Genomic DNA, 10,559 nt, shown 5'->3' with positions numbered 1-10,559 from the left:
CCTAAGGAGATAGATGCTGCCTACAAATCAATCACAGATCACAAAGTAACTTTCATCTAGTGGTCTTGTCCAGCTAGTCAATAAATTCATTGGCTGCTGCGTGCCTATTTCTGGATCCCGGTCTAATCAGCCATAGAAGCTATTTGTCTAGACTGTGAGATGTGCTTCATGTTTATTTGATCAGGACAGGTGATTTTCTGCATGAACTCCCTAGTGAGTTCTTGCCACTGTTGTCACCTAACAATGTCATATTTTCAAGTTCAGTAAAGCACAGTGAATGCATTTTATTAAAACACATTCGCTTTCAGCATTGTAATACCCTTGCAAAGATGAAACTTTTTCATGCATATTATTGAGCATAGACAGACGAAATCTTATTTTTAAAAAATTGTTGAGGATACTTCTTTCACTGGGGCTGAATGAAGAAAATTTTCTCTGAAACTTGAAGGACGAAAAATGAGATATGAGCCTCATGGTGAACATGGTATAAAGAAAAAAGTGGAGAAAGAAATCTTCCTTGTAAACTCACGGAAGGTGATAGTTAAAGCTCTAGATAGCTATGAGAACGTATGGTGAGGTATTCTCAAAATTAAGCATGTTAACTGACAGGGGATCATGATTATCCTCACCTCAATATCAAGATCCAAGCCAACATTTAAACGCAAAAGATTTCTTTGTGGCTCTCCATATGATCCAATGTCCTGTTTTCTCTTTCTAAACTCCTCCAGTGCTGCTCTTGGTACTATAGCCTTGTATTATAACGTGAAGCTGCTTGAGGGATGCTTTCAGCTTTATTATTATATTTTTATTGCTGTTGTTAAAAACTCATGTTCATTATTCAAGGCCTTTTTGCTTCCTCATAGATTTTAATACATTCTGTCATGGTTTTCTATTTCTCTGAAGAGTTTTTTGGCTTTGCTGAATCAATTTTGAGATTTTGTTGAGTCAATAGACTACCTTCAGTAATATGGACAATGTAATAAGATTCACCCCTGTCTGTGAATATGATGTCTTTTCCTTTTTCTGTGTCTTCAATTTCTTCTATTAAGTTTTAAATGAAAATTACATTTTCAATGCAGAGATTTCGTCTTGGTTTCTTTTGTTAAAGACTTGCTTCATTTAATGGTCCCATTGAGAGCTCCTGAGTAGTACTATTTGCTTATGAACTGATAAAACCATTGATCACCTGAAGTAATGCCAGGGTTCCAATGCTGAGTAAAATTTAAAAGTAAGCACAGGAGGTAACTTTGGTGGGTGTGGTTAAGACAGTCAATTAAGATGTGTGTACAAAGTTGAAAAAGATGGCCAAAGATTCTGTTTGCCTCTTCAGCATCTTTCCCTATGGCGGCACCTAGAATGACAAATATTATCCACTAAAGACAGGAAATTGACCAGGTCTGCTTCAGAGTTCAGTAAAACTACACAAACCAATGCATTGAGAGTTTTCCAGCTTCTGTACTCAGTATAACTTCTTGGCATCCCAAGTTTTGTGTTATCAGCAGTTTGTGACACTTTATTGTTATGTTGTATTCCATAACATTCCATTAAACAAGTGTTTGCTTTTGTGTTTCCTGAATACATCGTTTTCAGTTCCATGTTTTTCATGCTATTATCTGGGTTGGTATTAAATGCATTTTGAGGCTTTTGTGTGAATATATTTTCTCTAGAATAAACTCCCAAGAACGCAATTTCTCTCTATATACTTATATCAAACAAGCTTGTTTTTTTTAAATAAATTAGTTTAACAGAATGGGGGAGATAGTGTATGAGTACTGGGGCTGGAGATAACAAACCTCTACCTAGGTAACTGCTTCCCCTTTGAATTCCTTTATGCTGTTTCTTTACTCTTACGTTGCTCTTCTCTTCTATTTACAACACAGGTACTTAAATTCTGGACCCTTTTATCTTAGTCTAATGGATGTATTAATTGCTCTCATTTCCTCTCTTAGTTTCGTTTGAAATACATTGTATTTTCATTTTCATTTATTTCTAGAAATTTTACTTGATTCTCAGAAACAGTTTCTTTAATAAGTGTCATTTTTTAAATCCATGTTCCAAATACTTTCTGAATGCTCACTTTAAATGTCTTATAATTGACTACATAGTGAGGGGCATGGGTATTTTGCAAAACATCAGATGAGTAATTTGTTGTACGTGTGTGTGTGGGGTGTGTGTGTGTTTAGTGTAGTGTATACAAATATCAAGACTACCATATATTGTTGTATTCCCCATAACTTTTTATGAATTTCATCTTTAGTGTTTCTACAAATGTCTTTGAGCATGATGTCAGTCACTCCAACTAATTTTTACTATCAGAATCAGTAGAATTTGTTTCATACATTCCTTTCAGTACTTTTTATTCTGTTTTCTAAGTGTTTTGCCTGCATGTATGTTTGTGCAACACATATATACAGTGCTCAGTTGAGGCTAGAAGAGGATGTCAGGAACACTGGAATTGGAGCTGCAGACATTTTAGCTGTCCTGTAAATTGAACCTAGGTTCCATGAAAGAGCAGCCAGTGCTCTCAACTACTGGGCAACTTTCCAGCTACATATTTCATATGTTCTTAGACACCCTTATGTCATGTTCAATCATATTCTTTCAGGATTGCAAATCTTGATAAATCATTCATTTACCTTATAAAATGTTAGCTTAATATCTATTTTGTCATGTTCACTGAAATTATCTTTCTATATGTACTTTCTTTTTTGTCTATGTTTTTAATCATTATACATTAATTGGGGCTTTGGCTTCCATTTTTTCTTTTCTCAACTTCTAATTTCTGTGCTTTTCTTTTCTTACTCTCCTTGGATTGCTACAATATTCTTTATAATAACATTGCAACATACTTATAGTATACTTTAATATACTAATTTGGATATTTTTATAATAGCTGCCTTCCCTTTATCATATAAACACAAAAGTTATTACAATCTACCTATATTAATATCTAATCTCTCTGGAGACATACAAAAATCTTAATTCCATTTAGAGCCAATTACACTTATCAAAAACTTTATTTCCATGTATGCACCATATTATTGTTGCTATAGATTTTTAATTAATAAAATATTACACATTTGGTGATACAAGCCTGCCATTCAAGGTATGATGGAGACTGAAGAAGGAAGATGCCAAGTTCAAGAAATATCTTGAATATGGAGCATGTTCAAAACCAGCCACAACAATTTAATCTCCATCTCCTAATGAAAACTAAAGTATGAATCTTGGATCTACCTCAGTGGTAGAGTACTTGCCTTGGTTATTTAAAAGTACCAACGTTCAACACCTGACACTCAAAAAATATGAAATACAAACAAGAATCAAGTATGATTCTGCAATCTTAGAATTCTTTATTTATGGCATGCTTAAGTCATTCTGTGGCCTTTCCTTTGGGAAGGTTTTGTCTTCACTCTGGTGGAAAGTTGTTTAGTTATTGTTGTTTGGTTTTGTGTTATCTTTGGAGCATGTCTGTGGCTTGTCCCTGATGGTAGATTCTCTAGGATTTGTTTCTCAAAAATGGCCTTGTTTTTACTCATTCATGAAGTCTGACTATGCCAGGTCTAGAACAAGTCATTGACTTTAGTGGTTCAAGGATCCTTGCCAACCTATGTTCTTTTGTTTCCATGATTTCAGATAAAATACTTTATTCAATTATAAAGTGTATTTACCTGAACATAATGGGTTCTGTGTCTTAGTACATTTAAGATTATTTTTGTCTCTCTAATTTTTTGTTTCAGAATTTTTTCTTTTTTCTTTTTATTTATTTTTCTCTTATGTAATACATCCCAACTGCAGCTTCTCCTCCTTCCAGTCCTCTCAGAGCCCCTTCCCAACCTCCCTCCTCTATTAGTTACAAAAAAATAGCATTTAATTTTACCAACTAGTAAATTTCTTTTGAATTATCTTGTTCATTCACTCAAAACTTTTTGAATCTTACTGCATTTGTCAACTTCATAAGACGTTCTTCAAATACTTTTTTGTTCTCATAACACATTATGTCTGCCTATGATTCACGTGACAGGAATGCTAGATCTTTTGTTATTTTTGCCTCAAATCTCTAGGCTTTGCCTTGCATTGTCATCTCATAATCAATCTTTCACTTTTAGTAAATACACTTGTCCTGTCCTCACTGGAACTGATTCATTCTGTCACCTCTCATCTTCAGGCTTCTGTTTAAACAAATCAATAGGAGATTTAAAAATCATTATTAGATCTTTCAATTACATGATCTCTAATTAATTATTTCTATATTGTTTTATTTATTTTGTTGTACTTAATTCTGAATTACAGGAGGACATTCCAATGCAGAATTTCCACAGAAAAAAAAAGCTTTAAGTTCCTTGCAGTCAGGTCCCTTTCCATGCTATACTACTCTGATTTTGTACTGGACCAGACTGTTGGTATGGACAATAGAATGCTAGCATAAATGGCTCAGGCAGAGACTTTGAAAATAACTATGCATATTCCCTTACATCTCTGTTAGGGTCATGAGAATTCTATAGATGGGACACCTGGGGAATAAAAGCTGTGCCAATCAAACCATGTCTTCCAAACCTGTTCTACAGTAGTCAGGTGACATCTACTTCCCTGACATGAAAACACCTCCACTCAGGATAGCTAGAGCTGACACCAGATGTAGATGCCAGAGCAGCCAAGATGAGGCTACTACTGAAGCCTTGTCTAGGGCTACTGACCATCATGAGTCTGAGTTAATGAGTGATTATGTGAAGACAGTACCGAATGGTATTTTTTTATATCTTCAAGACAATTAATAAATTATATGCTTAGTTTGGAAAAAATAAAATCAAACTTGGGAAATTAATATTCTTTCTAAATATTAAACAAAACTATTTAACTTCACTATGTAAATAAATAAAAGTGTAAAAACTTAAGTAGACAAGAATATGTACTCACTTTCTCCTCTATCCACAGCAGTGTAAAATCACATGCTGAATATCAAGCTAAACGTAGAACCATTTTGCCATCCTAATAGACTTATCTAAGACTTATTGTTATAAAACAGCAAGTCAAACAAGTTCCTAAGGATTATACAGTTGAATAATTTAGTGGGCCCTGTCACACATTTCATCTACTGCTGAGAGCCCTCTGCAGATCAGAGAAGCAGTTTATGTGGTGTCTTACCACATCAAATAAACTCAGTATGTACACAGAAATATCTTTGCTGGTGTTTGCCCAAATAAGTAAAAAACAAAACCAAAGAAACTATATTGAAACAAAATATGTTCCCCTGTATCCTGGGGATATAGCTCAGTGGTAAGGCTCGTGCCAAGGATATCTAACTTGTACTTACAGGAAGACCTCAAACTTGACCCTACCTAGATGTAAATATCAGTTTTATATATAACTTCTAAAACAGAAGAATTTGAATTGAATCTACATGATATTAGGTAAGTAGATAGGTAAATTAACTCTGCAAATGTTCAACACTAATCCAGACAGCAGGATGTTACTCAGTATGATAAAAAAAAAAGTTCAGACTGAATGGAGACCATTTCAATGACTCTTTCTAAGCAAAAGGAGTTGTTCTGAAAAGACAGCATTTTTTTCTTTCAGTTATGCCCTCTTTTAAAAGGCGAAACTGTGGAGAGAGTGCTAACAGCAGTGGTGGCTAGCAGAAAGTAGAGGAAAGGAGACAGAGAAGGGATGAAAGTGAATTGTAAGCTTGAGGCTGCTCTGTGGGACACCAATGGTGGAAACCTGTCTTTAGGTTTAGCTAAAACCCATAGGCGGGATAACATCAACAATGAACATGATGTATGCTGCGGGAGCTCTTTCAGCTCCTTCAGCCAATAGACTTTAAGATACCAGCCCACTTGGGCATAGTCTCTCACACTATACAGCTTATAGTATATAGTATATAGTCTTATACAGCTTATGCAGCTGTAAAGCATGCACTTACTCTTTTATTTCAGGCTCTCATTTCTAGTTGCTAGACTTGATTCCTGTCCCTAACCATGAGGAAAAACTTTGTTGTGAGAGGGGACATTGTATTCTAGAATTGCTTACAGCTGCCATAGGGACGATATTCTTACTATGGGATCTTGTAGTAGTAAAATGATGGTTAAGTTTCAAGATTGCTGTTTTATATAATTGCAAATGGTCTCTGAGTAGTTGAAGCCTTGCCTTTAAAATCATTAAATGAGAAACCCATATGGGTTAAAAAAGGCCTTTAACAGAAGACAAACTGCAGGCTTTAGAACAGCTAGTACAGGAGCAACTACATGCTCATCATATTGAAGAATCAACCAGCCCTTGGAATTCTCCTGTATTTGCTGCTAAAAAGAAATCTGGAAAATGGAGAATGATGACACATCTAAGAGCTGTCAATAAGGTTATTCAACCTACAGGCCCTCTACAATCTGGAATTCCTCTGCCTTCTCTATTACTAAAAGGACGGCCTCTTATAGTTATTGATTTAAAGGATTATTTCTTCACTACACTTTTACAAGAAAAGGATAGGAAAAAAATGCTTTCAAAGTGCCTATTTATAATAATTCTCAGCCTACTAAGAGATACCAGTGGACCATCCTCTCACTGGAAATGTTCAATAGGCCCACCCTGTGCCAATACATTGTAAATCAGCCATTGGAGATAATACGCAAGCAATTTCCTAGGTCTGTACTTTACCATTATATGTATGACATTTTATTATCTGACTCTAATGCAGATACTGAAAAGAATGTTTGAAGAAGTAATGAAAGTTTTTCTTAAATGGGGATTACTAATTACTCATAAAAATACAATGAGGGGATTCTATCAATTACCTAGGTTACAAAGTTTGTTAACAAAAAATTAGAACACAAAATGTACAAATTAGGAGAGACCAATTGCAAACTCTTTATTACTTTCAAAATTGTTAGGAGATATTTCCAGTCTACGACCAGCTTTGGGATAACACCTGATCTAATAGTTCATTTAAACAAAACCTTAGATGGTGAGAAAGACTTAAATAGTCCTAGGGAATTAACAACTAAAACAAAAATAAATTGATGGTCATGGAAGAGAAATTACAGGAGGCACATGTAGATAGCATGAATCCAAATTTTAATTGTATTCTAATCAGATAGCCTTCTAGAATTTTCCCTACAGGAATTTTAATACAGAAGTAACATATTATCTTAGAATGGATCATTTTACCATATAAACCAAGTCAAAAATTAAAACCTTATGTGGAAAAAAATCTCCGAATTAAGTATAAAAGGAAAATCGAGACTTTGTCAACTAGCATTGATAGACCCAGCAGAGATTATAGTACTTTTTACTACTGATGAAATTAAGAAGGTTATTGGATTACAATGGACCATGACAAAGCATTTGTGCTAATTTTTTAAGAGAAATTAATAGCAATTATCCCAAAAGTGTTAGAATTAACCTTATGAAGAGACCTTCTTGGATTCTTCCCAAAATTGTACTTGATGCATCAATAACTAGAGCCCATACATTTTATACTTTAAATTTCCTGATGTAAATAAAAGGAAAGGCAGGTTAGAAATCAGAAGAATTAAGTAAGGTGGAAAAATAGTGTGGGAAAATTGTCTGTATTCTGTCAATTATATTTTAAATAAATGCTGATTGACCTGTAGCTAGGCAGGAAGTATAGGTGGGACATCCAGACAGGAAGTAGAGGCAGGTCAATGAGAACAGGAGAATTCTGGGAAGAAGGAAGTCCTAGTCTGCGGTTCTGACCTAGCCACAGAAGAATATGTGCTTGCTTCACTGAATAAGTTACCAAGCCATGTGGCTAGCATAGACAAGAATAATGGGCAAATATAAGTTATAAGAGTTAATCAGAAGCCTGAGCTAATGGGCCAATCAGTTATATGTAGACCTCTGTGTGATTTCTTTGGGACTTAACGAATGTGGGAACCAGGCAGGACAGAAAACTCAGACAACAGAACAAGGCACTTAAAATTTTGTCTAAAAGGTAGAGTTATATGCTATTCTCATGGTTCTAAGAGATTTTAAAAAAACCTCTCAACATAGGTATGGTTTGAAAAAGAGAAACCTCTTGAGAAAGAAAAATGACAACTCATTCACAGAGGTGACAATCATATATGTTGTAAGAAAACTTCCTAGGGTTTGGAGCAAGGTTCTGTTCTTGTCTTTGCAGGAATGTACTCATCTTCAAAGAGTCAAGAAAACTGGGACATCTAGATGCCTAAAGATGAAAAGATAACTATCCAGAAAGGATCACCAAGCAAAGAGAAATCTGACTTATGATGTTGTATCATCTGCATAGGAAATTTGATTATCTAGACATGTATACATCTCTACTTAAAAGTCAGAGTTCACTTTTGAGTTGGATAATGGCTATTTTTCTCTAAATCCAAGCATGTTGTTAAAAGAAAAATTCAGAATATTTGTCTCATGAAAGGAGCCATCTGGTATGTGATAGAAAGAAAATAGATTTTAAGGAAATATTTTACTTTTTTCCATGTCTATTTTGTCTATACGGTATCTTTCATTGAATACATATCTATATGTATAATGTTTAAGTTTTCAACAATGAACAGTAGATTTTCCTGAAGTAATCTTTGAAGCTTCCAGGAAGAACATGGACCCCACAACAATGACTCCACCTGGTTGATATGACATCATGATGCTGATAGTGCTACTATGACACTGGTTTTTGGGTACCAGTTATAGACATGGTGCACCTTCTTACAACGTTTTGCCCAGAACTCCAAAGAAGAATTTAAAAAACAAAAAACAAACAAAAAATTATATCAATTACTCAGAGACCATTTGTAATTATATAAAACAGCAGTCTTGAAACTTAACCATCATTTTACTTTCACACTATCCCATAGTAAGAATGTCATGCCCATAACAACTGGAAGCAATTCTAGGAGATAATGTCTTCTCTTCCAACAAAGTTCTCATGGTTAGGGACAAGAGCTGAGTCTAGCAGCTGGAAGAGAGAGCCCGAAGCAAGAGACCGAGCACAGGCTTTACAGTTGCATTTATAGTATATGAGACCACATCCAAGTGGGCTGGTAAATTAAAGGCTATTGGCTGAAGAAGGTGAAGGAGCTCCTATAGCAGATTCGACTTCTGATGAAAATAACATGCCAATGTAGGTATATCATTTGTATGGAGTGGATACTGACAACTGGCCAGTTATGGAGATAGGAGAAGGTAAGAACTCTGAACTTCATGATCAGTTCTGCTGATTTCAAAAGTAAAACAATATACTCACATGCATCCACACTGTTTGCCAACACTTGACTTCAGATCTACAGAAGAGAACTGTAAAAATAATTAAATATTAAATTGATGCATTACAAAATCTGTTGCTGACACAACTTCATTACCAATGGTTACAATTTTGGAAAAAATGGCTTTCATCAACCATTTATAAAGAACTTGATAAAGCACTCTTGGCAAGAAGTAGCAATGATCTCTTATTCATGTACTATATATGTAAAGAATAGAATCTGTAGAACATTAAGAAGACAGTAACAGAGGTTAGTTATGTATTCATAAGAGCTCCATATTTTGGAGAAATTGGGAGTCTCTTATCAAAAAGCACAAAGTTGGGATTTCATAGAATAGAAAAAATGTAGACCTCTGATGTGCAACAAGAAAATTAATGAAATATACTGTGAGGTATTAAAGGAATTTAATAAACTTTCAGGTTCTTCAATGTCGTGAAGAATGGATGTTTATTATCTGGCCTGCTGGAATCATACATACATACTTATATATAAATATATATGTGTATGTACATATGTGTATGTACATATGTACATACATATATATGCCTACATATATATTCTGCCACATATGTTCCTCTCTATATAAGAATATAAACAACAAACTTACACATTTCTAGTATTTTTTAAAGCAATATAAGGGTGTATCAGTAAGAACGCCGTGATCTTAGAACAACAATGGAGAGGTAGCTGCTATGGGGTTTGCTTGACTAACCATACTTCCCCTGTTCACTGTCAATCTGAAATACACCATAAAGTTATTAAGCTGAGAAAGAGCAAACCATATAAAAGAAAGCTGGGAATTTCCTATCCTGAAGGTGGCAAAATTATTGCAGACCCAGGAGAGGGCATAATTGGCTATTTTGCTGGAATACTGACTTTAGTTTCCAAGATAACAATGAAATTAAGAATTACTAATGAGTCATTTTCAAATCTTGGAGTAGTCATAAGCATCTGGCATCTCTCCTTGGATTCATTCAGACTAATGGGGGCAGAAGAGGGGAGGTATTCTCTCAATGTACAAGCAGAACAAAATGGAAGGAATAAAGATAGTCAGTGCTGAGGAGACCTAAGTGCTTGTTTTAAAGTCATAATTCATATTTAGATGTTAAAATAGCAGTTTGTACGTGATAGGAAATAGTTCAATGATTTGATTGGCTAAACTTAGGTAACATTTGGACTTAATGAAATTTTCTGGGGAGCACGTTTCTACAATGTTTAGGAAATAAAAAAGGCATCAAGTTGTTGAATCTGTGTCTGTATACACGATTTAATGACAATACTAGCAAGAGAAAACAGAAGAAACCAGCTACTATCATA

This window comes from Arvicola amphibius, chromosome 2 (assembly GCF_903992535.2).
Source record: "Arvicola amphibius chromosome 2, mArvAmp1.2, whole genome shotgun sequence".
Taxonomy (NCBI): domain Eukaryota; kingdom Metazoa; phylum Chordata; class Mammalia; order Rodentia; family Cricetidae; genus Arvicola; species Arvicola amphibius.
This window is presented reverse-complemented; position numbering follows the sequence as displayed.